The sequence below is a fragment of the Macaca thibetana genome, chromosome 17, assembly GCF_024542745.1.
Source record: "Macaca thibetana thibetana isolate TM-01 chromosome 17, ASM2454274v1, whole genome shotgun sequence".
Taxonomy (NCBI): Eukaryota; Metazoa; Chordata; class Mammalia; order Primates; family Cercopithecidae; genus Macaca; species Macaca thibetana.
In genome coordinates, this window is record NC_065594.1 from 31,886,699 (window position 1) to 31,914,242 (window position 27,544).

Sequence of the window (27,544 nt, forward strand, 5' to 3'; positions counted from 1 at the left end):
GTGCTGTCTAAACTTTTCAGTGACTTCCTAAGCCAGTCTTATTAATCTCAAAATGGGAAAGAGTTCACCCAGGTGTTTTTGTTAAAGTGCAGATTCTGACTTGGGGGTCTGGGGTGGCATTCAAGTTTTTGCACTTTCAGCAAGCTCCCAGGTGATGTGCGGACCACGCTTTGAGTAGCAGGTACTTGGAGTACAATCCAAACGGCCTCACCTCACCCCATTCTCACCCGTCTCTCTCCGCATCCCAGCCACTCGCATCTGTTTCCCACCTCACAGGCTTCATAATTTCTGTTTGCTGTGCATGGAGTGCCACTCACCCAGCTCTTCTCGCTCTTCCTTCTCTGGTCTCAGCTTAAATGGCATTTTCTCAGCATGGCTTACCCTGATGGCCCTCATTCCAAAACAGCCCCCTCATTCCCAGTTATTCTCTATCAAAGTAACTTTGATTTTCAACTTTGATCATAGCTAGCTCTTAGTCTACAAGCATCTATTTACCAATTCAATTGTTTTGTATATTTGTCCCCAATTAGATACAAACTTCCAAAAACACAGGAACAATTATTGACACATTTTACACTCTATCATTTGTTAAATTCTGTCTATGCACTCTACATTGTACTAAGTGCTTTACATTTATCTCATTTATTCCTAGCATCCAGTCTGTAAGTTAGGTCTTTTTAATGACTAGGTTACAGACAAGATAATAGACACCCTTTAAAAACACTAAACAGCCGGGCGCGGTGGCTCATGCCTGTAATCCCAGCACTTTGGGAGGCCGAGGCGGGCGGATCACAAGGTCAGGAGATCGAGACCACGGTGAAACCCCGTCTCTACTAAAAATACAAAAAATTAGCCGGGCGCGGTTGTGGGCGCCTGTAGTCCCAGCTACTCGGGAGGCTGAGGCAGGAGAATGGCGTGAACCCGGGAGGCGGAGCTTGCAGTGAGCCGAGATCGCGCCACTGCACTCCAGCCTGGGCTGGGCGACAGAGCGAGACTCCGTCTCAAAAAAAAAAAAAAAAAAAAAAAAAAAAAAAAAAAAACACTAAACAGAAACTGCAAGCATTTGAGCAAAATAGAGATCCAGAAAAATAGCTATTGCATGTGCTGCCCTGACTCTGCCTGTGTTTTACCTCCCGAATGGAGACATTCAAACTGGAATGACCACTACCATCTCCACATGGTCCCCAAGGGTACACTGCCCAAAGAAGGACAACAATCCCATTGCATGGCTGAGCTAGTCCAACACTAGAGACGACTGCTAAATAAAGTAGAACAAAAAGGAATTTAATAAGGAAAGCAACTAGAGTCATCAATGCGACTAAACATACTATAGCTGCTGCGTATTGTGCTCCAGTCACGGGCCCCCCACTGTAAGAATATCAGTCAAAGTGGCAAAGGGGAGATTTCAAATCCCAGGACAAAGGTATTATGTACCTTGAATAGACATGTGCTCCTCTGAACCTCCCCTCCCACCAGTAACCAGGGGCAGGAATACCGTGGCCAGGTTTGTTTTCTCCTTTCTGTAGGTAGAAATTCTAGTAAGAATGTATTTTGACAGATTTAGCATCTGGGGTCCACACATAGCTTTTCCATGCAAGATGGGGGCAGGTGCAGCCCTTGCTTTATCAGGGAGGATAATCCAGGGTTTAGAATTAAGTACTAAGTCTCCATTGCCCTGGATGATCTTGAACAGGGGCATATGAGGTCACGTACATAATTCTATATATAAGTAAGAATTTCATTTCTTATTGTGGTGGAAATGAGGAGTAGGAGAGTATGGGTTCTGACTCTAGAGCTTCTTGAAATGCCAGCTTAGCTGCTGACCCCCCCTTGAAGGTAGATGTGCACAGGGGCCTGCCGTGTGTGCTTATTATTTTTGATGGATTACAGTCTGGCTGCAGGGCAGGAAGCTCAAACCCCCAGGGTCACATTGTTGTAGCTTGCAAAGATGTTGAGGCTTGAAACATTTCACTGTAGCCAGGCCCAATGAGAATTTCAGGTATTATCTTCAGAGTCCCTTACTCTTCCTTCTTCTTCGGGTTTGCCCTAGATATAAAAAATTATGCCAAATTGCATTCCTCTCCCACACCCTTCTACACATACACTCAAGCTGAATATGAAAATTGGTCTCTAATTGTTGGATATAAGCTTGACTAGCTTTGAATTAACAGCTAAAGCTGTATTCATTAATCTGAACAGGGAAGAGCAGGCAGACTGTCACAACACGGCTCAGTTCAGTAGTCATGCAGAACAGGTGAGGGAACAGGCGGCACTTCGAAAGTGCAGCAGCCAGTCTCCATCAGCCCCATCACCCAGTGACGAAGAGGGGGCGGCAGCCAGCCACATTGGCTCCACGAGATGGATGGCACACCTCAAAGTCCACTATCCCAGGGCATCCCAGTGATGATTGATGGCTATCCGCAGCAATTAAGCTTCAGAGCTTTTAAATGTCATTTTAGAATGGCATGCCATCTCATAAATGTGTTGGTTAACATTTATCAAACATGTAGATGGGGTGGGGTTGGTGGGCTATGGAGTCATTCTTTGGGGAAATAAGAACAAAAGTTACAGCTTTTAAGTGGGAAACCACGTGAGTAAAATTTGATAGTATTTCTATGTGTTCTCTTCGACATTGAAATAAACTGCAGAAGAACCTTTCTGTGTTGAGATTTGGTGGGGTATGGTGAAACGAATGTACTTTGTAACAAAGGATCAGGAGAAGTGGTTTTAAGCTCTTTTACATATGATGATGTATTTTAGAGAAATCACAACCTACCTGTATAAATGGGAGATGTAGGTAGGAATGAGTGTGCTAGAATCACCTGAGGAGCTTTAAAACATACCAATAGTATAGATGCTTACCTTAGAGATTCTGATCTAGTTTGTCTGTGGTGAGATATATATATGTATACACAGCTGTGAAATCTCCCCAGGTGATAGATATGTATATTCTTCATTCTTACATTTCCATAATATTTCTTTCTATGTAGATATTCCCAAAGTAGAGAACACTTATTAATTAAAAAAAGCTTTTCATAAGAACAGCATGTGGTGTTGAAGGACAAAAATATAGGGTGATCAATATTTTTCTTGCCACTAATTTGTATTTACTCATTAAATCAATCATAGGTTAAATAACTCTTGACAATTCTTATCAAATTCAAAGTTTTAAGTAGGGGACCTGGATTTACTTGAACATGATGTAGCAGGGACCATGAATCTGGAAGTGTATTATATTGATAGCAACCTCTGTAAAAGGTAGTTCGAGTAAAGTTTATTGAACAGCAGAAAATTGCTGATTAAAGTTATCAACTCTCCTTCCTCCATTTTGGCCTTTTCTTCTGTTTATTTCTCTGTTCTGATTACAGCTAAGTGGTGGCATAATATTTTTTAGACATGAATATGATTTTAAATTTCTCCTTCCTGTATTTTCTTTCCCAACTCCATTCCTGCATTCAAGCAAATAGTTGGTTTTGTAATTTTCACCTCAGGGGAAGAATAAGGGTAAAAAAAAGCCATATACAAGTTTAGGTTCTCAAACCTTGTCTGTTTAAGGAGATTGTTCTTATACAGGCAATGCCCTCCAGATTAGTGAATTCTCCAAGGTGGAATGAAAGGTAATAAAGGAGAATGAAAAGAGATGAAGAGGGAGTGAGAACAGGGACCTCAGTGGGCCCAGGAGATACGTTGTGGGCTTTGTTTGCAGGAGGGGTGATGAGGAGGCAGTACAACCTAAGAAGGGCATATAAAAGCTAAGGAAGATGATTTACAATCCTTTGGGTATATACCCAGTAACGGGATGGCTGGGTCATATGGTACTTCTAGTTCTAGATCCTTGAGGAATCGCCATACTGTTTTCCATAATGGTTGAACTAGTTTACACTCCCACCAACAGTGTAAAAGTGTTCCTATTTCTCCACATCTTCTCTAGCACCTGTTGTTTCCTGACTTTTTAATGATTGCCATTCTAACTGGTGTGAGATAGTATCTCATTGTGGTTTTGATTTGCATTTCTCTGATGGCCAGTGATGATTATTGCAGCACTATTCACAATAGCAAAGACTTGGAATCAACCCAAATGTCCATCAGTGACAGACTGGATTAAGAAAATGTGGCACATATACACCATGGAATACTATGCAGCCATAAAAAAGGATGAGTTTGTGTCCTTTGTAGGGACATGGATGCAGCTGGAAACCATCATTCTCAGCAAACTATCGCAAGAACAGAAAACCAAACACCGCATGTTCTCACTCATAGGTGGGAACTGAACAATGAGATCACTTGGACTCGGGAAGGGGAACATCACACACCGGGGCCTATCACGGGGACGGGGGAGGGGGGAGGGATTGCATTGGGAGTTATACCTGATGTAAATGACGAGTTGATGGGTGCTGACGAGTTGATGGGTGCAGCACACCAACATGGCACAAGTATACATATGTAACAAACCTGCATGTTATGCACATGTACCCTACAACTTAAAGTGTAATAATATATTTTTTTAAAAAAAAAAAAAAGCTAAGGAAAAGGGTGATTAAGCCCATTCTCCATAATGGAGACTCCCTGTATTAGTCTGTTCTCAGACTCCTATAAAGAACTACCTGAAACTGGGTAATTTATAAAGAAAAATAGTTTAATGGACTAACAGTTCCACAGGCTGTACAGAAGGCACAACTGGGGAGGCCTCAGGAAGCTTACAATCATGGTGAAGGGTGAAGGGGAAGCAAGCATGTTTTCACATGGCATCAGGAGAGAAAGAGAGAGACAGAGTGAAGGGGGAAGTGCCATGTGCTTTCTGTTTTTTTTGTTTTGTTTTGTTTTGAGATGGACTCTTGCTCTGTCACCCAGGCCGGAGTGCAATGGCATGATCTAAGCTCACTGTAACCTCCTCCCCTCAGGATCAAGCGATTTTCCTGCCTCAGTCTCCCGAGTAGCTGGGATTACAGGTATCCGCCACCATGCCTGGCTAATTTTTGTATTTTTAGTAGAAAAAGGGTTTCACCATGTTGGCCAGGCTGGTCTCAAACTCCTGACCTCAGGTGATCCACCCGCCTCTGCCTCCCAAAGTGCTAGGATTACAGGCATGAGCCACCATGCCCAGCATCAACCAGATCTCATGAGAACTCACTCACTGTCATGAGAACAGCAAGGGAGAAATCTGCCCACATGATTCAATAAGCTCCCTCAAGGTCCATCCCCAACACTGGGGATTACAATTCAACATAAGATTTGGGTGGGGACCCAGAGCCAAATCGTATCACGCCGACAATGGAGAAACTCAGTGAGGTGAAACCAACCTAATTGTCCCATAGAACTGGTATTTAATGGTTTCTTCTCAATAAACATAGAAGATAATCCTCCCAGTCTTAAAACTTAAGAAAGTTGTATTTGTCCTATGTGAGTTCTTTTCTCAGGAAATCAACCATCAGGCCTTTGAGATAGTATAAAGAAACTGAAACTTGCCAGATTGCCACATCTGGACAATGAGACACCAGACCCCTCACCTGTCATGATTGCCTAAGTGACCACCTGCTCTTCCTGTTTACCAACTCCTCTTCCTTACCTCTTCCTAATTCCTGTTTTCCTGCATGTCATTATATTTCTTCCCTACTATTTAAACCCTAATTTTAGTCAGTCAGGGAGATACTTTTGAGACTGATCTCCCATTTGCTTGGCTGCAGCACACAATGAAAGCCTTCTTCCCTGGCAATACTCGTTGGCTTAGTGACTGGCTTTCTGTTTGGTGAGCAGCAGGACCTCACCAGATCCCCTGGTGCTTTGGTAACAAGAAGATGGCTGTGAGGCCTGTTTAAGAATATACGCCATAAATAGCTTATCAGGTATTCCCTGTCTGTAAGCAACAGCAAGAACCACCAGACCCAAAGGGGCCTTTGGGACATCGAGTTATCTCAGTAGCAATTGTGCACACCGATGGCAGAGCACTGGGCCAGAGGATGGACAGGTCGGAGGATGCTGGTAAAGATGAGAGACGTAGGAGTGGATGAGTCACCTACTTGCTGCGGCAGCATGCAAACTCCAAGAAGCAAATGAACTGGAGTTGTGTGGTGGAATAGGGGCCTCAAAGATAAATTGTTGTGCTTTAAAAACCTCTGGGGATATAAATCCTCATGCTATATCCTTTTGATAGAAATAAAAGTTAAAATTAATCATGAAGTGTAGTTTGGCAAGTACCTATAGTCATGTATGATTATGTCAGAATAATCATACATATGGCAGTCAATTCTATGGAGTATTAAAATGAATCCCCACTTAGAACATGTTCTCATTCTGCTCAGAGTATTCTCTTGCTTTAAATGAAAACAAGTAGAGAAACAGACTGGTAAGAGATAATTCCATTTGCAAGAGGCAAAGTCCAATCTATTTGCATGCAAAAGTGTAGAAGAGTTTTTTTTACTTTATTCATCACTCCATTAATCTAATTTCAAAAGGGAAGGCCCAGACTGAAAACAGGGGTTATTCACATTTTGAACAAACTTCTCAGGCATGAGTGAGCAAAGCATTCAACTGTTAGACTTTGTTGCTTCTTTACCAGCTGGAGATAAGCACAATGAAGGTCATCCTATCTAATCTTAAATATGGATAGACATATACACGTAGTTGGGGTTGGAGAAGAAATTATTTTGAAGAATGGTAAATAATAGGTCTTTTATGCACAGGTGTGCAAGTTGGGATAACATGTTCCATGGTGTCTATTTCCATCTTGTGTCAGTCTACAGAATGATTGACTGAATGAAAATTTCCATAGTAAACAATGAGAAATAGCTAAGAGTCATGTATATCAAACACCATTCTGCAACATGACAGAGGGATTTGGAACGACTGGAGATACTTCCACCCCAGGAATTTCCAGGACATCTGGTAAGTCAACAACATGATCACAAACATTATGGCCAACAATGTGAGTTTTTGCAACAATGTATTCATTTTCCAAATGTTCCAGCTGAGAAAGCCACACAGAACATTCCCACCATCTAGCAGATGGCTAATGGGGAAGCCAATATTTTCTGTGGAAACCAAAGTTTCTTCTTCTAATGTTAGATATTTTCAGCAGAGAGAACAAATAAGCATGTTTTTACATTTCATTCTCCCACTCTCAGAAAGAAAATGTATTGTATACTATTAATTTTAAAGAGTATGTAAGAAAAATGTTTTTTCTTTCCCTTAAGATTGTAGAATGAAGAGATTGCTAGACCCAGAAATGTTTGGTGGTAGTGCGAATGGCTGCTACTTTCCTATGTGACGTGAGATGGAGGGGTTGGGGAAAATTTTGAGTCCGTATTTATTATTATTATTATTTTCATTGCTTTGTGGGGGAAAATTTTAAGTATATTATTGGAAATGAGTTTGCTCTTACCTATGTCTAGATTTACAACTAACTTGTAGGATGTAGAGATATGAATGGGACTTGATTTTCATAGAAAATGAAACAAAATGAACAAGGCTCAATTACCACATTTATTTTAGAAAGAGTAGGAGGGGATGGCAAGCAAAAGATAAAATGCTGTTTGAGTAGCATTGAGTTAACACCTCTAGTTTTGTACACTTTCCTGTGCCAGGAAAGCGGTCAATTCACCTTAAAATGTTTTACCTTCACTTGTCACTATCAAGCATTCAAGTAAATATTTGGAAAAACATGCCTATGTAAAATACTTCTAAAGGTATGCATTTTTTATAAACGCATGTTTCTATTTGTTTTTTGTTTCAACGTGTTATTTAAGAAGTTTAGAGGACCATGTTGAAGTGGGAGTTTCTCCCACTTTTCCAGTAATAACTGCAAATGAGTGTTTTTATGTCCCTGCAATCTGACTAAAATCCTTTAAAAAAAATTAATTGCGATACTGCCATGCAAAGATATTGGCATGTAAAATTGCACTTATTTTTGTAACAAGTTATTTCACTCTTAATATTAAAGTTACTCTATACCTACTATGTACAAGACAATATGCTAAGCTCTGCTGGAGACACAAGAAATTTACACTGAAGTTTAATGGTGCAAAGACATACTTAATTTCGTTAAGTTATTAATCTTATCTGCCTTCCTCTTTTAAAAAACTGGGTATCTTAGGTGAAAAATCCATTTGGTGCTGCTAGGGTCTGGCTTTCCGAAGCCTGTGCAAACTGGAGTCAAATGTATTATTCAGGAATGGCTAATAGGCTCTCTCCATGAGATGAAGATATGGTCTTCTTGGAAATAGAGTGAGGTTGAAAATCAAGAGAACCAAAAACTTGTAAACACCTCCTTAGTGTGGTATATGAACAATTTCTCCTCATTCTCTAAAGAATCCCATGTCCTAATCCCCAGTATTTGTGTTTATATTATTTTTTATGGCAAAAGGACTTTGCTGATGTTACTAAATTAAGGATCTTGAGATAGGAAGATTATTCTGGATTATTGAGTGAGCTCAATATAATCACAAGTGTTCTTATAAGAAGAAAACATGAGGAACTGAATCAGAAGAGGTGTGACTATAAAAACAGAGATTTGAGTGATAATGTTTTGAAGATGGAAGAAGGGGCTGTAAACCAAGGAATGCAGGTAGCCCGGTAGGTAAAGCAAGGAAACTAATCCTCGCCTAGAGGCTCCAGAAGGGAACACAGCCCTGGCAGCACCTTGACAAATACACTTTTATCCAGTGTGACTGGTCAGATTTCTAACCTACAGAACTATAAGATAATAAGCTTGTATTGTTATAAGCCACTGTGTTTGAGTAATTTATTTACTGCAGCAATAGAAAGCTAGTACAGTAATAAATCCATAAATAAGTACTGTAAGATCTTCTTGAAGGAAAATGTAAACCTAAGTATATAAAAGCTGTGGAATAGCAATAATTATTCTTTCCCAACTCTGGCAGGTCTATGTGGTCTATGTGCAAAGACCAGCAACAGCTTTACTCAGGAGGAACAAGGAACAAGAGGAAAAATGTGGAAAGATGCTTCTCCTGCTCTCTGCAGCCACCTAAGTTTTGCTTAAATCTATATCCTTTTTCTAAATAAATTGGGAAACTACAAGAGATAAACACATGTAATCTCTTCTTGCCAACTCGTAGACAGACTTCCAAAGATAAAAAAAAAAATCCTAGAAAAGGCTCCATTGAATATTACTGGAGTACTAACTTCTGATTTTAATATGATCTGTTTCCATAGCAAACACACCATTCTGGAGGAGTAGGGATGACAATGACTTGGCAGATAATTCCTGAAGTTCCATGAATTTCTTTGCCATCAATTATATTTGCTTCTTTACAAAAACTCAGTAAGTTTCTACTTGGTATTGAATATCTTAGTGGACAGATATCAGAGAGAACAGGAACTGGGAAAAACAAACAAAAACAAAAGCATTTAACCTATAAAAGGGAAGAATCATCACAGGGATGACAGCCACCTGGTGCGCTGAATATTTTCCATTACTTCTGCACATTCCTGTACAATAAGCAGAAACAAGAGCAGCAGTCCTCCATCTTGGTCCTGTTTGTACCAAGACTGAATGGGGATCCCACTTTTGGTTCACCTTTATTCTGTAGGACAAGATGTCAATAGATTGGCTCTCTCTTGAGTCTAAGCCTCCTGAATGCCTGAGCCTGAAGTCACCTCTGAGTGACTCTAAAGAAACCCACCATCTTTCCCTGGATTCCTCCATAGGAACTTGGTCTTCTGGATTACAGTCCTTATCAAATTTTATTTTATTTTATCTTATCTTACCTTATTTTATTTTATTATCTTTTGAGACGGAGTCTCACTCTGTCACCCAGGCTGGAGTGCAGTGGCATGATCTTGGCTCACTACAACCTCAACCTCCCAGGTTGAAGCAATTCTCTGCCTCAGCCTCCTGAGTAGCTGAGATTACAGGTGCCCGCCACCATACCCAGCTAATTTTTGCATTTTTAGTAGAGGCGGGGTTTCGCCATCTTGGCCAGGCTGGTCTTGAACTCCTGACCTTGTGATTCACCTGCCTTGGTCTCCCAAGGTGCTGGGATTACAGGTATGAGCCACCGCAGTTGGCCTGTATTTTAATTTTTTTATCTGCCCCCTTCCCCAATAGGTTGTGAACTCCTTGGGGTAAGGCATGGCATCTCATTCATCTTTGGATTTCTGGTACCTAGGGCGATGGCTTCACTCACTGAGCACTTCATATATACTGATTTCAGCGTTGAAGGAGGAAATCATTTTCTTTTCTGGAATGATTCAATATTTTTATAACCCTTTCCTGCCACTAAGACTTGAATTCTCAAACTAGACTGGACCCTATTCTTTACTTTTCCATCCACTCAAATATTCATTAAGCCTGGTCATGCATTCTTCACAGTTATACCTCCCTTTGCATTGCTAAGAAACTCTCCATATTATCCCCTTGGCTATATTGACTGTTTCCAAGTATAACTGTATGGACTTGCCACAAGATGGCTGCACCGTAATTACCCAAGAAGTTTATTACAAAACAGGCCCCACCCCCAGAGTTTCTGACAAGATGTATCACATTGGAGTCTTTATTTTTAACAGCTTTCCAGGTGTTATAGGATGAACTGAGTCTCCCAGATTCATATGATGATGTCTAGCCCCTAGTACCTCATAATGTGAACTCATCTGGAAATAGGCTCATTATAGATGTAATTATGTAGGTTTAGATGAGTTCATGCTAGAGTAGGATGGGTCCCTTAGTCCAATATGCTTGGTGTTCTTATAAAGTTGATATTTGGACACACACACATACACAAAGGGAGAATACTATGTGAAGGCAGAGATCAAGATGATGCTTCTGTAAGGCAAAGAGTGCCAAAATTTGCCAGAGATCACCGGAAGCTATGGGAGGGGCACGTAAGAAATTGCTCTTCACAGCCCTCAGAAAGAACTAGCGCTGCCAACAACTTGGCCTTGCACATCTAATCTCCAGAACTGTGACACAGTAAGTTAAGACATCTAGTTTGTCTTACTGTGATACAATAGCCCTAGAAAACTAGTATACCAGGTAATCCTGATACACTGACATGATTTTTGACCTGGACTCTTAACACTCCTCTACATTAAAACCTTAAATATCTCAAAGGGCCATTATAAGGACTAAATGAATTAATATTTATAAAATACCTAAAATAGGCTTGGCCTATAATAAGTGCTATCTACACATTAAATTTTTCAAAATCCTTACTGTGAAAAGCAGCAATATTGGTGTGTGTATATATCATGATATGATTTTAGATGGTATAGACATAAAAATAAATTGTTAACAATAGTATAATTGACACATCGATCTCACAGTTTTTCAAATTTAGTTTGAAGTTATGTTACCAAAACACCAGGGATTCAGTCTAGATCTGTCTGCTCACTGCACAGAAAGCCAATCACCAAAACTACAGGTATTACCAGGGAAGAAGGCTTTAGTTGGGTGCTGCAGTTGAGAGGATGGGAGCTCAGACTCAGATTCATCTCCCTGACTGACTACAACTAGGGGTTTATATAGCAGGGAAGAAATGTGACAAAGTGTTGAAACAAGAACTAGGGAGGGAAAAGGATACATCTGGTGCCCTGATCTAATGAGTTTCAGTTCTTTGATACTTTTTTTGAGAGGCTTGAAGGTCCTTTCCTGAAGAAGGAACTCAGATAAAACAAATACAGGTTTCAGGCTTTAAGAGCAGAAGGGCCAATTTCTATGTTGATCCAAAAGAACAGTCTATGGGAGTAGTGGGCCGGTTTCAGTTCCATCATGGTTTTGTAATAATCCATTTTAGAATACATTGCATCTTAGAGTCCTCTGCATGCTCATGAATCTTCAAACTTTTAAGTCACTGGAGCATCTGTGATATATTGCTGGGACATAGGCAGATTGCTGGAATGGAGGGTTGTCAACCAACTCTTCTTAGGTGAATCAGTGCCTTCTCAGCAGTAACATGGCACTTTCTTTGGTTTATGCATAGACAACATAGTGAAGATATGATTCCAATAAATGCAATTTGGGATACAAAATCCTACAAAATTAATATGAACAAATAATCTGCCAGGCACTCTACTGGATGATTTACCTGTATTATTTAATTTAATTCTCATGAAAACCCATGGAGGTAGTAGTATATTATCCCCATTTTCAGGAGATAACTGTTTTTCAGGGGAAAACTGAGGCTCAGAGAAATTAAGTAATATGCTATAGAACACAGAACTCGTAAGTGGCAAAACTGACATTTAGGCCCAGGCAGTCTGACACCAGTGCCTATCCTTCTAATTTTCTTGTTTTAGTGCCTTTAAAAAAATTATATGTCTTCTTCTGAAAGATAGCATATACATAAAAAAGCATACACACACGCACACACATAATTTAAAGAATACTTGTAAGACAGATACATGTATAAGCACTAGCCCAATCAATAAAAACAGGGTTGCTAGTGCTCTAGAAACCTCCTGTGCAGCCTACTATGATTCAGTTCCCTTGTGACATCAGAAGAAGGCAACACTTACCCGTACCCACAGGCAACACTTTCTGATAATTATGGGTACCATTTTCTTCATCATCTGTCATTTTATTATCTGTGCTCATAACACTCAACAATGCTATCATTTTTTGTTGCCTAACATTCAGTGCCTTCTGCACTATAGGCTCTGGTCTTCTTTCCCATTATTTTCCTACTTGAACCCTCTTCTATAACTTCTGGTTGATTTATGTGACCCCAACATGCTGAATGTATTGCTTCTTCCTTCATATTTATTCCAGTAAATTCCTTTCTCCAAGCTTTCTGTCCCCACATTTACCCTTTCTTTACAGGTTGCTTTTCTGGTGGGTTTGTCCCATAAGGTTTCCTTCTCCCCTGAACTGCTCTAGTCCTTGTATCTATTCCATCTATTTTATACTTTTCTCACATCATGGTTTAATGCCATTCTTTAACACATGAAAGTGTTGAGGTATTTGCTACTATTATTAATATTTTATTTATTATTAATTTATGCATTCAAAAAACATCTATTAAACACACAGTGTGGCTGGGTGCAGTGGCTTATGCCTGTAATCCCAGCACTTTGGGAGTTTGAGGTGGAAAGATTGCTTGAGCTCAGGAGTTTGAGACTAGCCTGGCCAACACAGCAAGACCTCATCTCTAAAACAATGTTTTTTAATTAGCTAGGTATGGTGGTATGTGCATATAGTTCCAGCTACTCGGAAGGTTAAGGCAGGAGGATTGCTTGAACCAGAAGATCAAGGCTGCATGGAGCTATAATCATGTCACTGTACTCCAGCCTGGGTGACAGTGAGACCCTGTCTCAAAAACAAACAAAAACCACACAAACACAGTGTGGCAGATATAGGTTCTACATGTATAGCAGACAATAATACAGGCAAAGTCCCTGCCCTCACGGAGCTTGCATTCTGTAGCAAAGAGACAAATAATAAACTAATAACAAAAAAGTAAATAAGATCATTTCAGACTTTGATGAACACTACAAAGGAAATGAAACATAGGTGGGGGGTGGTGAGAAAAGAGGATACTCTGCGAGCTTAGGTCTTTTCTTCCATCTGAAGTAATAAATTTTCAGTCAGGGAGAACAGCAAGTGCAAAGGCCCTGGGGCAGAAACAACCTTGGCATGGAGTGGATGAGGAGAGAGTAGGAGAACAAGAGGTTGGAGAAGTGGTGTTGAATAATCACGTGGGGATTGTAGAGGCCCTGATAATGAGCCTAGTTGCTTTTTTAGATGTAATAGGATGCCACTGTAAAGTTTAAGGAATGGAAGGTACATACTTTCTCTTCCTTATGAGCTCTTACCTTATACTGTCTTCTAACTTTTAATGTACACATCTTTTGCCTTAACTAGAGCATTCAATTTTTGTAGTTGCTTCAAATATTTACTCTTGGTGTAGCTAATATTGTTGTAAAACTTGTGTGACTGCCCTTTCAAGACTGTAATTACACTAACACTTTATTTCAGTTTTTAGCAATGTCAAACTTTCCAAGAGTACTGACTCTACTCAGAAAGGCATCAATTCAGTAAAGTTTCAGTTGGACAACTGAAGTACATTTATGTGGTTATTACACTGTCAACAAACATGACCTGCCTCGCGAGCAACTCCAGAAGTGCCAAAACACTTGTTAGCTGTTCAAAATCTAGAGTGTGCCTTCTTTACGATTAGGGGTAACTTGATGAGACTTGAATTCCAGCTGACCTTTGGTGCACTTCTCAAAGCAAGACATGCAGCACTAGGAATGGGAACTGAGGTTTCTGATAAAAACTGACAGACATAGCCATTGTCTTTTCAGTTAAATTTTCTAGGGACTTTTCCGCATTTCATCTCCATACAGGATGAACTTCTGAGGATTTTAAACAAGGAAAGCAACTGTCAAGAAGTGAAAATGAACCCTAACCAAATGTATCAACGTACAGAACTGAGATATGAATTGATAAGGTGAGAGGAGATCCATTAATAATAAAGAGATCTTTTTTTTTCTTTTGACAGCTTGAGAGCATACATCTGGCACTGAACCTTCCATGTGGTTGATATTTAGATTGTTCTTTATTATCTAAATAAGCAGCAGTGTGCTTTGGAGGCTGAAAGAAAGGCCTGTAATTCTGTGAAACAAAGCAGGCCCGGAGCAAGGCATATGGCTGTTGCCCTCAGGCACAGGTTTTCAGTTCCTAAAGTCGGGGCGGGTCCTGCTGCTATAGCAAGTTGGGATTAGTTATTAGAGAGTGTTCCCAAGGCGCCACTGACTCCAAGGAAAGCACTGAAGCTGTGATCACACTCCATTACTCCTCAACTTACTAATGAGCCAAATTTCCAAAAGGGAGTGCTCCCTTTAAGCATGCAATTTTATACTCACCAAATGACCTGCAGTTGTACTTACAGATGGATTATACTTAAATGGCTCAACCAGTCCAAGTAGCCAGTCACTTGACCCTGATGCTACAGAAGTTAATGACTCATTGCTCCAAGAATAGTCTGAAAAACCTATGTTTTAAAATGTTTTCATTAGACATGTTCCCCCAGAGATGGAGTTTAGAAGGAAACAGTAGAGTTCCAGTGACCTGGCACCTACTCTTCAATTTTAAAATCAACAGACATTTTCCAGGCCCTGTACTAGTTGCTAAGGATAGAGTGGTGAGCAAAACAGAAAGGGGTGCTGTCTTCATGGAGCTGACATTCTATGAGAGACAGAAACACACATGCAATTGTGCACAGTTAAGGCTACACAGAAATAGATTGATTGGAAAGATGTATTTAAGGCCCATGGAGGATCACAGTAAGGGGCTGAGCTCATAAACCATGAAAATCATCAAACAACACACACAGTGTTTTACTTAATTCAGGTAATAAGAAAAGGTCTCAGTGAGAACTTGACCCTTTTGTTGAGACCTAAAATAAAAGGAGTTGGTTATGAAAATAGTGGCCTCAGGGAAGGTGAGGACCTTCCAAGCAATGGGCACAAAAACCTGACGGTAGGGAAAACCTGGATGTATTGGAAGAACTGAAACTGTACTCAAGTGTGCAGACTGCGTATGGGCAGAAGGAAAGAGTGATGTGTCATGGACGGAAGGTCTGAGCAGGCAGGGCATTCCTAGTCATGGGAAGACATTCGGATTTGTTCTAAGTGCAATGTTAAGCTACTGAAAGTTTCTAAGTTGGGGGAGATAGGATCAGACTAGTGTTTTGGACAGCATGACCATTTTCTTTGCATTTCTAAATATCCTTGGCATATTGATATAACTTGGAGTTCTTGACAACACCGATACTGTTCTAAGTTCACAGATTTCAGTTTTTCTTCCTCTTACACCATTCATTCTAATATTTCTTGTATCTAATGTTTGCTATGTAGTATCTTTGGACACATAGAGAAGATAAACATTTACTGTTTAAGGCGAAAGACACAACACAAAAATAAAAAATATTCATACAAATGACCCATGTGTCCCCAGCCTGAAGTTCAGAGACTAGGAGTTCAAAGAGAAGCAAGTCTTTGAACCCAGAGGTTATGAAAATTTCTTTGAGCAACTGTCAGGAAGTGAAAAGGAACCCTAACCAAATGTATCGACTTATAGATAACTGAGATATGAATTTATAAGGTGGGAGGAAATCTGTTAATAATAAATATATCTCTTTTTTTTTTTTTTTTTTTTGGACAACGAAAAAACCTCCTTGAGGAGGTTGCTCTGTCCCTGCCTCCCCCAACCACCAGGATTCTACATCAGTCAACCTATTTTAATGTGTAAGTCTATAGATACGTGGCTACAAAGGCCCTATATAAAGAACGCAGAGGTTATTATGTATTTTACTTGTGTGTGTGTTTGTATGTGTGTGCGGGTGGGTGCGTGGTTAGAGACACCTGTAATCCCAGGAGTTTGGAAGGCCAAGATGGGAACATTGCTTGAGCTCAGGAGTTGGAGACCAGCTTGGGCAACATGGGGAAACCCCATCTCTACAGATTTTTTTTTTTTTTTTTTTTAAATAGCCTGTCATGGTGGCATGCCCCTGTCATCACAGCTACTCAGGAGGCTGAGGTGGGAGGATTGTGTGAATCCAGGAGGTCAAGGCCGCAGCGAGCCATAATTGCACCACTGCACTCCAGCTGGGAGAAAGAGTGAGACCCTGTCTAAAATAAAATAAACTTAAATAAAAAAAGAAAGAAAATGAAATAATATCACAGAAATGATGTCATTATGTGTAGTAGGAAGATACATGGGAATCCAAACTCCCCACATTAAAAATGTTGAGTCATATAGCATTACAGAGTTAGACTATTAGCAGATTTCAAAAAGGAATCTAGGAGAACGCAGGTCTTACCCAAGGGGATTTTTGGTGTTGTTTCTGATGACTTAAAAATCTGTTTCCATTATGTCAACTAGAAACCCACTTTCCAAAAAGCTAATAGATGGGATTCTTGCTATCATCGAATAAAACATAGGTGCTTAGAGCATAAAGACTTATTTTCACTTGTATTCTTATCTTGGTAAAACAGTCTGCTGACAGTGTCACCCTTTGTCTGGTGGAGGTTTAGTGCTGCTGCTGTCGGTATTAAAGCCAGAAAAAGAGAGAGGGGCGCTGGGAGATACTTTAACTGCCACAGGCATAAGCCATTATCTTCACTCTGTGAAAAATTGCCCGATTTCTTCTCTTGATAAAACTAGACATGGGTTTAAAAACATCACTTAGAAACATAAACCTCAAATACCTAAGTCCTTACTTCTCTTCCTTTATCATTCGCCAGCGCCTTTGAGAATTGGAGGGGAGTAAGGTAACTACTTGTAATGAAATGCACTTAAAGAGGGTAAAATGTTAGATTTCACTTTTGAGGCACAGTGGATAGAAGCATTATCCCCGGAGGGCTTATTCAATCAAGAGTCTGAGATGCTGAAGCAAGCAGAGATTAAGAGATGGGAAAAGGGTTTCATCAAGGCACATGCTGCGGCGAGAACTCCTGTTGGCTTCCCTTTGCTCTGGCTCTCTTAGAGCACACGCTTCTGTGGGGATCATGCTCATTCTCTCTGGTGAAGTTGTGCTACCCCACATGCCCTTAAGGTTCACTCTGGACACCTCGGCAAAGCCTGAAGTTTCCCTGCCCTCAGCCCCAGCCCGCCTTGTCTTTCCCACCTCACTTCCATCACGTATACCCTATGTCGTATCCATCCCAAACTTCCCATCATTCTGCAGACTTTCTTGAACTTGTTGTCCCTTTCTATGTCTTTGTTCCTGATTTTTATTTTTATTTATTTTATTTATTTATTTTTTAGATAGAGTCTCGCTCTGTCGCCAGGCTGGAGTGCAGTGGTGCAATCTTGGCTCACTGCAACTTCCACCTCCTGGGTTCAAGCGATTCTCCTGCCTCAGCCTCCCGAGTAGCTGGGATTACAGGCACCCACCACGATGCCCAGCTAATTTTTGTATTTTTAGTAGAGACGGGGTTTCAACGTGTTGGTCAGGCTGGTCTCGAACTCCTGACCTCAAGTGATCCACCCACCTCGGCCTCCTAAACTTCTGGGATTACAGGTGTAAGCCACTGCACCTGGCTGTTGCGATATTCTTATCACATTAAATGACTCCTTTCAAATTTCATCATTTTTTTCCCATTTAATCTTCGTAGTAACTCTGTTTAGATCATTACTATCCAGTTTCTCTTCCTATAGCACTTTGCTTTCATTCTGTAGTTTTAACATTTTTACATTCCTCTCTGTATTCTGGTTGTGTTTCAATATCCCCTTTACCTTCAGACTGTAAGCTCCTTGAGAATAATGAATCTCTCGCTCTCTTTTTTCTTGGTTTTTTTGTTTTTTTGAGACAGAGTCTTGCTCTGTAGCCCAGGCTGGAGTGCAATGGCATGATCTCGGCTTACTGCAACCTCTGCCTCCTGGGTTCAAGTGATTCTCCTGCCTCAGCCTCCTGAGTAGCTGGGACTATAGGCACCCGCCACCATGCCCGGCTAATTTTGTATTTTTAGTAAAGACAGGGTTTCACCATGTTGGCCAGGATGGTCTTGATCTCCTGACCTAGTGACTGGCCCACCTCGGCCTCCCAAAGTGCTGGGATTACAGATGTGAGCAACTGCACCCGGCCAGAGGACAATGAAACATTTTCACAATTTTTCTTTCAAAAAGTAGTACTCCCAAAGAACATTTATTGAGCACGTGTGATGAGTGCCAGGGAAACAAAGAGAAGGCATGTGTAGTCTCTGTTCTCATGGAGTTGATATTCCACTGGCAGGAGAATAACAATAGATGGGAAACATAGACAAACAAAGCAGTTACAAACTGTGATACATGCTATAAAGCAAGCACACAGGGTGATGGGATAAGAGAGTCTTGGGGAGGGGGATATTTTATTAGATAGAGTATAGGAGCTAACTTCTTTGTAGTGGTGATCTGGGAGATGAGAAATGGCAGTGGAGCACTCCGAAGAGTGGCAACAATGTCCTAAGGCAGGCAGGAATTGTCAGAAGTCATTTTGTGGTAAGGGATAGACAGGTAGAAGATAGAGTTGGATATTTAGGCAGGTACCAGATCATTCAGGACAAGAACAAAGAGTTTGGACTGTGTGGTTTTTTTTTTTTGTTTTTTTTTTTTTTTTTTTTTTTTTTTTAGACAGAGTCTTGCTCTGTTGCCCAGGCTGGAGTGCAGTGGTGCAATCTCGCCGCTCACTGCAACCTTTGCTTCCTGGGTTCAAACAATTCTCCTCCCTCAGCCTCCCAAGTAGTTGGAATTACAGGTGCAGACTACCACGCCTGGCTAATTTTTGTATTTTTAGCAGAGACAGTGTTTCACGATACTGGCCAGGCTAGTTTCAAATTCCTGGCCTCAAGTGATCTGCTTGCCTCAGACTCCCAAAGTGCTGGAATTACAGGTGTGAGCCACCATGCCCAGCCCAGACTGTGCATAGTTGGAAGCCATTGCATGGTTTTAAGCAGGAATGTGATATTATATATATATATATAAAATACATAAACCTCTGCCTCCCGGGTTCAAGTGATTCTCCTGCCTCAGCCTCCTGACTAGCTGGGATTACAGGTGCACACCACCACTCCAGCCTAATTTTTGTATTTTTAGTAGGGATGGGGTTTCACCATGTTGGTCAGGCTGGTCTCGAACTCCTGACCTAGTGACTGGCCCACCTCGGCCTCCGAAAGTGCTGGGATTACAGGCATGAGCCGCCGTGCCCAGTCAAATGATATGTATTTTTAAAGATAATATAGATAATTGTTGAATTAAACTATCAATTTATAAGAAGAGGGCTTATTTACTCTAATTGAATATTAATGGTCTTTGTTTCTTCATATGAAACATTTGAAGAACCTTCAAAGACTCTGTGAATAAAACCATTAAAAATAAAAGAATACTTAATTCAAATTTTTCATGTTCTTTGTTTTGGTCAGTTAGTTTTAATTGTTTCATTTCTACTGATTTATGAACAAGGTTTGGCTAAACAATAATAAACAATCTTCTAGTATAAATAGAGCCCTGGAGAGTGGGGGGTGGTATCTGTTTGTGTGAGTGTGACACCCCTTTAATTGAATTCACAGAACACATTAAAAAACTAGTACAATAATTTGTCTTTGTAATAAAATCCCCTCCCTTCCCTTTATTTCTCTCTTCATTTAGGGTTACTCCTCATAAATTTACAAAATTCCTTTATTGTTCTAAGTAGGAGTTTACACATACCTGGGAGTAATTAACTTTTTACAGATTTCTTTGTAGTGTGGGGTAACTTTCTGGCCTTTCTTCTGTTTAGAATGAATGAATGAAATGGTACTGGGTTTCCATAGAATAGTTTAAAGAAGGGGACAAGAAATGTGATGGGAATAACAACTTTTAGACCCAAATGGGGAAGAATCTTAAGAACAGACTTTCTGCTCGAAGAGATCCAAGTCTATTGCTCTTAGAAAAGTTTTCTGGTAATAATTCAACTTGGAATAATGCAGCAAGTTTATATTGGTAGCCACCTATTTGTAGCTGAAAAAACTGGAAATAGTTCACACAATGAAACCCAGCTACAAGGCAAACTGACATAAACCAAATGTTCCTGATAGATCCACCTACTCTTCACAAACAGAATGGGATCTGCAACAGTGGGAGTCTGGTCCATCTCTAATTTTATTCTGTCTTATTGGTACTCATCCTGATTAGATTGGAGATGGAGTAAATGTCTTAATTAACTTAAACATATAACTACTCCAGGATATATTTCTAAGTTCAAGGTACTCTGGGAGAAAATAAGCTGTTTAATTTAACAAATGTGATTTATGGTGAAATTTATCATGAAATTAGATGAAATTTCTAAAATTTTTAAAAATAGTTTTCAGAATGGTAATTGCTGTAAGCGGTAAAATTATTATGTGCATATTAATAGCCTTTAAGCATTTTATGAAGTAATCCAGTAAAATTGACTTCTAGTCAGTCCCCGCTATACTTGCTTTATTGGCAACATTTCATCTGTGGGTTGCTGTTGAGACATTTTTACTGTTTACCAGATGGGGTAAGATTTTACATAACTTAAAACATCTGCTCTCATTGCAGTCCAATATGATCATCTATTTATATTTTTGAATTATATTATTCATTTCCTTTTAAATGATCATGAAAATGTTTTCAGAAGGACAAGTTTACATGATATTTGTGAAAGACATTTAACTTTTCCCTCTCTTTTTTTCTTGGGTATCTGCTATTAGGATGAGCCATATTTTGAGTCATGAATATAGTGAAATATTTAGATACATCTCCTACTTACGAAGCATTTGATTTCCTAAATTAACTGTTGTTAATGTCACCTCTGCTTTCCCATACACACCTGTATATAATCATTTCACTGTAAATATAAAATACAGAAAGCCATTTTAGATCATGCCCAGGGTCTGATACACAAAATGTCTTCAAAAAATGCTGTAAGGATAATGCTGCTCCTTAAAAAACAGAAGAAGGAAAAGCTATACAAAATAAACAAGGAAACAGAGTTATTTACTTGGGCTTTGAACTAGCTAATAGTGAAAATAACTATTGTGTAATTTACAAAGCACTTTTATATATAGCAGTGAAAAATTGGTTATAGATGTTACTATTGTTGTCCCATTTTATAGATGAGGAAACTAAAGCTGAAGGGCATTTAATGACTTACCTAAGGTCAGGGTGGTGCAATGGCACAATCTTGGCTTGTGCCAAGCTATTGGGGTTCAGAACACAGTCCATTTCTCCAAGAACCTCATTTAATTCCAACATAGCCTAGTCTGAATTGTTGAATCCTTGAAAATCTCAGCTGGCAGCATACATGTTAATGATGCTGAGAGGTTAGAATGAGAAGCCTCCTTTTGTTTATGGTTGGAATATGGTGTGTAGAGCCTATTGCTTCTGTGGGCTTAGTGAATCGCTTCCTGGGTCACAACGTCTTTGAGGTGTACTAGGTTGAATTGTGTCTACTCAAACCTATCTGTAGTCCTAATGCAGTGCATTTGAATATAACCTTATCTGGAAATCATCTTTAAATGTAATTAAATTAAGGATCTTGAAATGAGATTATCCTGGACTTAGCTTGGGCCCTGACTCCAATGCAGAGTATCCTTATAAGAAATAAGAAAGGAGAAGGCACAGAGACACAGAGACCAGATAAGATGGTGACAAAGATTGGAGTTATGCAGCTACAAGCCAAGGAACACCAAGACTTGCTGGCAACCACCAGAAGCCAGGAGAAAAACATGGAACGGATTCTCTCGCTGAGCCTCTAGAAGAAACCAAGCATGTCAACACCTTGATTTTGACTTTGTACTTCTGGTCTCCAGAACTGCGAGAAAATAAATTTTTGATTTTTAAGTGATGAACTGTGTGGTAGTTTCTTAAATGGTAGACATGGGAAACTAATACAGTTTGACTCTCTTCTAGAAATTGTGAAAATCATAATATATCAAAATCTGAATTTGGGCCATATTTGTTTGATATAGAAAATGAGAAAAAAGGCAAGATGACCAGAAGATACTGACAGAAAAAAATTTAAGAAGCAGCACCATTAGTGGAAGCCAACAAGCCTTTCCATTGCTCCTGGAGAGCTGGTCCCAGGTACTATTTGTCTGTTTCATCTGATCTGCAGTTTGAGGAATAGGTATGAATGTGATTCAGAAGATTAGGAGTTTAGGACATCACTAATTAATTATGCCACCCTGGAATGTCACTTAAACCCTTCATAAAGTCAACTCATCTTGAAGCCTGTGGGCCTGACATTGCCAGTCACCCAGCAGGGGACTACAGCTTAGTAGAAACAGGGCTTTGGAACCAAAACACCTTGGTGCAAATGTCACCTCTACCACTTACTATATATAAGCAGGTTTGTAAATCTCAACCTTGTTTCTATACCATAATGACCTTTATACCTTCTTTAAGAGGTATCGAGTGGGTTAAATGGAATAATCTGTGTAAAACATATATATGTTTAACTTTTTTCCCAAATACTTTAGGGCAAGTTTATCATCATGCTAACTCAATCCTAGAGTCCTAGTGACTGACTAGCAGGTTTCTCAATCTCTCTAAACATTTTTCATGTGTTAGGATTTGTATCCTTTAAGGGCCTTCTGGTTCAGTATTTTCCATATCACCAATGGATGAGAGATGTGTGTCATATTCTCTTTAGTTTGTTTGCAGAAAACAATAGGTTGAGTATGTGTATTTTCTTTCAAACTATACACTCATCACACCTCACACATTCCCCAGTTTGAAAAATCTCTGAACTAATCTTCTGACTGCAACACACAGGAAATGGTGCCCTAACATTGTCTGGAAAATATCAATATCAGGCATTTCTCACTGGCTTTAGAGAAAAGCTTTTTAAATCAGACGGTTTTTAATATATACCTAAAATTACACATTTGTATAAATTTAGGCCTTCTTAAAAGTAATAGTATAAAATCAAACCAGGGACCCATAAATAATAAAAACATATAATACACCCTTAAAAGTCTGAATGAACTATTCTGTTCAGTTTCCATTGGTATTTTCCAGTTTAAATAAAACAAATTCAAGCAATCAACAAGTTCCAAAGTAACAAATTTTAATTTGCATCTCTCAGCCTGTGACGGGTAGTGAGCTGTATCACCCGAGTAGCACTTACGAAAACTCTTCTTTCTTTTCTCCTCTCGTTTCCATCACACACTAGAAGTTGCTCTGGAGGGCTTTTCTCTGCAATTCCCAGACTTATGGCATATTCCCCAACCCAGTGTCCTTCCTCCTACACTCTGTGTCTCCACACACTCCATTCCTTAACAAGGCTTGTTGACCTATCTCATCTCTAGCGGCACACACTTCCTTCTGATTGAAAGCAAGGAGGAAGGAGCGGGTTGACTTGGGCAATGTGAGAAATCTCTTTTGTGGGTCAAAGGAGAGGCTGTGAACTTTGAGGTAAAAAGTAATTTTTATCCTGTCATAATTGTAATAACTTAGATTAACTTACAAATTAAAAGTACTTTCAGTTATATTATCATATTTTCTTGTAAAATATTGTATAACATTCTTACAATACATTATTATTATTTGCAGAGAAGCCTACTAACTAGATGGAAGGCAAGCAGCTGTGAGCTGTCTCTTTTAGCACCTGACCTTCCTGGCTTGGCTAAGGTAAGTGCAGAGACAAAACTTGAATCTAGGTCTTTGAACTCCTAGTCTTGTGTTTTCTGTCTGCCTGTCTCTGTTTCTGTCCCTTTGTCTATTGATCTATGTATGTATGTATGTATGTATGTATGTATCTATCTATCTATCTATCATCTATCTATTATCTGTCTAATCTATCTACCTATCTACATCATCTATCTACAGGTATCTGCCTGTATTCATCCATCTAATTTCATTGCCTCACTGTACCTGTTTGAATGATTGGATGTAACTCAAAGTCTGTGAGTTGACTCCAGGAGGAATAGTCATGTGGTGACATCCTCCCAACTGCACAGTGATGTGTGATAGGAGCCAGCCCTTATGGTACTGAATCTGCCAGTACTTCCTGAAGGGTCATGCCAAGGAGAGGGAACTGTCAGAAGGGGGCACCAAACGGGGGGAAATAAGGCACTGAGACAATTTTATGAGGTGAATGTGCTATAAAACTTGAGTGTCACTTATTCCTAATTCCACCTTTCCTGAGCAATGCATCTGACCCAAATGAAATGCAATAAAAATAAAATGAAATAATTAATTCCCCAGTCCATAAGTGGAAATCAAAAGTCAGTGGAGAGGAAGCTTTCCAAGTCAAAAATACCATTCAAATATGAATAAATTATATCACATTGTTGTTATTAATTTATCATTCCATTCAAAGACCTCTTGGGTAGAAAAAGCAGAGGTTTAACATTCATAAACCTTTTTTGACAGTCAGTAGGGTCAGATTCTCATTCCATGCTCATTGTAATTCTCCTCTCAGTTATCCTACTGAAAATTATTTTCAAAACACATGCTTTGTTACATGTGAATTAAATAGAACTGTAAGGTCTCTTTTCCCAGATTAGAGGTCACCAAACTTTTCCTGTAAAAGTTCAGATAGTAAACACTTTAGGTTTGAGGGATATATGGTTTCTGTCTCTACTACTAAACTGTCTGGGCAGCTGGAAAGCAGGAATGAACATAAATTAATATATGTGCCTGTGTTCCAAACAATGTTATTTACAAAAGCAGGCAGTCGGATGGGTTTGGCTCACAGGCTGTGGTTTGTTGACCCCTTTTCTAGATTAAATGGAGAAGTCAGGAGATGGGGTGTGATCCCAGAAAATCTGTATTTTTGCTGAACTGAATTGCAAGATAAAAATCTATGTGTGTTGCTGAACATAACCACATGAATCTATCCCTATTCATTAATATATGTATTAGTTCACTTTTCCTTCTATGTGGTTAAATAAATCTACTTACATTTTCATAGCAAAGAAACAAAGGTACAGTTCTCTTGAAGGCTCAGCCTGCTCTATAGGTGAATGGAAACAATTGCAATTGGAAAAGCAAATATTCTCCTTACCAAAGTTTTAAAATCGAAAGTGAAAAAAAAAAACAAACCACAAAAACTTCATTAGCAGTGAGAACTGCGCCTTGGATGCTTATTGGTTTTGAAAGCACCAAATAAGCGAAAAAAAATGAATGCATCAATCTTTCAGAATCAATGCATTTCTCTGGAAATAAAGTGAACTTTCCATTTCAACCCCATTCTCCCTTCATTCGCCATAGACACACCAGAAATCAGTGCTCCCTGAGTTAAACTGCATTACGGTACCAAGCAAAGATTCTTGGTATACAGATTCTTAGCAAAATGACAACCACACTACAAACCTTAGAAAATGTAACATCAGATCCATAAAGAAGCCTACTAACTAGATGGGAGGCAAGCAGCTGTGAGCTGTCTCTTTCAGCACCTGACCTCCTGAGATGCTTAATAAAATTGCCTACAAAGTATTACTCTCTCATCAGTGCCAAGAGGCATTTGTGGAGAGATAAATAAAGCTATTTTCCAAAATGGGGAATATTCTGGCATGCCTGTATTGAAATGACAGTTTCTTTATGGGATAGGAGATGGGCAGGAAAATGCCAGCCAGGTAGTTGCCCCTGTGCCCACTACTAGTAGAAGTTCTATAATGAGATTCCAAATTAGATTGCTGAACCTCGAAGACAAGGTGCTTCACATCTGTGAGATGTTCAGCTTGACTTTATAATGAGTTCACCGAGCAGAATGAACCACACTTGAAATCAAATACTTTGCATGCAGGATGAAATAAGTGGGGATCAATCATAGTCAGGGAAGTGGCAATTGCTCGGAATGTAATGACACACTGAAGGGGGAAAAAATGAGAGCATAAAATGGATCAGATGAAAGAGCCAGTTCATGACTAACACAAATGGGCAACATTTGTGCCAAGGCAGAGCTGCATGCATTAGCCTGTAGAGATGATATCTGAAGAGGGTGGGATGGTGAGAAGTATAGATGTTCACACTCTCTATCCAAAGACATCAACCTACTCAGGAAGCAGCCATAATCATCACCATCTTAGGAAGCATTTTCTGAGAGTCTTATTCTCAGAGGCTTTGAACTGGTGACAGACTTTGGAAAAGCAAACATATTAGTCTTGGTAACAGGTTGTTTTTTGTTTGCATGCAGATTAGATTCTAGATGAAGCCGACATAACCCACCTACTGAGTATCAACAAATGCATGGCATAAGCCTTAGAGGTATCTTCTTCCCTGTAAGTAGCTGAAGGACTGCAAAAGCTCTCAGGAACCAGTATCTCTCCCTACACAGGCAGCTCACTTGCAGACTCCCTGAGAGAAGTATCGGCACAAAGGTCTGTAGGCTAGCATGACCATCACCCCAATAATCCAGGGTCTTTTATCCCAGCCACTCTGCTGTGATTAGTATACCTGCCATAGCTAGGGTTCCCCCAAGGTAGGGGTCAGCAGATGGAAATAATCATGGATGCCCCAGGTGTGATCCACCTCTCCTGTTTCAGAACCAATATCGTTACCTGTTTCAATGTCTAGTGGGGAAATGTCACTGGAGGCCTCATTAACAGCAGACAGTACAGAGAGTCATAGTCTAACTTCTGGCCTTTCTGCAGGATTTGAAGCTTATATTAAGGAAGGAAGAGAAAGAACAGGTGTCGTGACTTGTCTTTTTCTTTTTTCATACCGTAACTGTCACTCATAGGGTTCCAAGCAGAATGAAAAGAGCCAAAAGGAAGCCCAGTGAGTTGCCTGGCCTGGGAGGTCATGATGGTTTATTGCAGCCTTTGTTTTTACGAGAAAAGGACAGCAGGCCGGTGTCTCTCTCGCCCACCTTCCCTTTTAAGATACTCTTTTGACTTGACAGTCTTTTGGCTGTCAAAGTCCCATCCAAATCCCAGCAGGCTCCTGCCTGGGTCAGTGCTGGACATGGTCCCGCTGCTGGCGTCAGGCTGCCTTCTGGAATCCTCTGGAATGCTTTCTGGAAAGTCACGAGGGAGTAAGTGTGTGTGTTTCATCCTTTCTGTTCCTAGCTGAGTCTGCGAATGAAAGCTTTCTGCTTTGAGAGGAGAGAGAGGCTGCCCCATCCGGTCCTCTCCTGCCCCCTGGTAAGAATATAGTAAT

General features: G+C 39.9%; 1 long non-coding RNA gene across 3 annotated transcripts in view; it reads left to right on the top strand.

The window, feature by feature from the left end:
* The first annotated feature begins 5,732 nt into the window (after window positions 1–5,732).
* The window catches only part of LOC126940679 (uncharacterized), an 89,460-nt gene continuing 67,648 nt past the window's right edge, over window positions 5,733–27,544 (top strand). The window contains exons 1-5 of one of the 3 annotated variants that reach the window (XR_007720879.1): window positions 5,733–6,882; window positions 8,877–9,277; window positions 14,299–14,402; window positions 22,408–22,522; window positions 23,993–24,070. This is a non-coding gene — a long non-coding RNA (uncharacterized LOC126940679). Of the gene's footprint in view, window positions 9,278–14,298; window positions 14,403–22,407; window positions 22,523–23,992; window positions 24,071–27,544 lie in introns of all 3 variants that reach the window. The other 2 variants (XR_007720878.1, XR_007720880.1) reach the window with 2 other exon arrangements.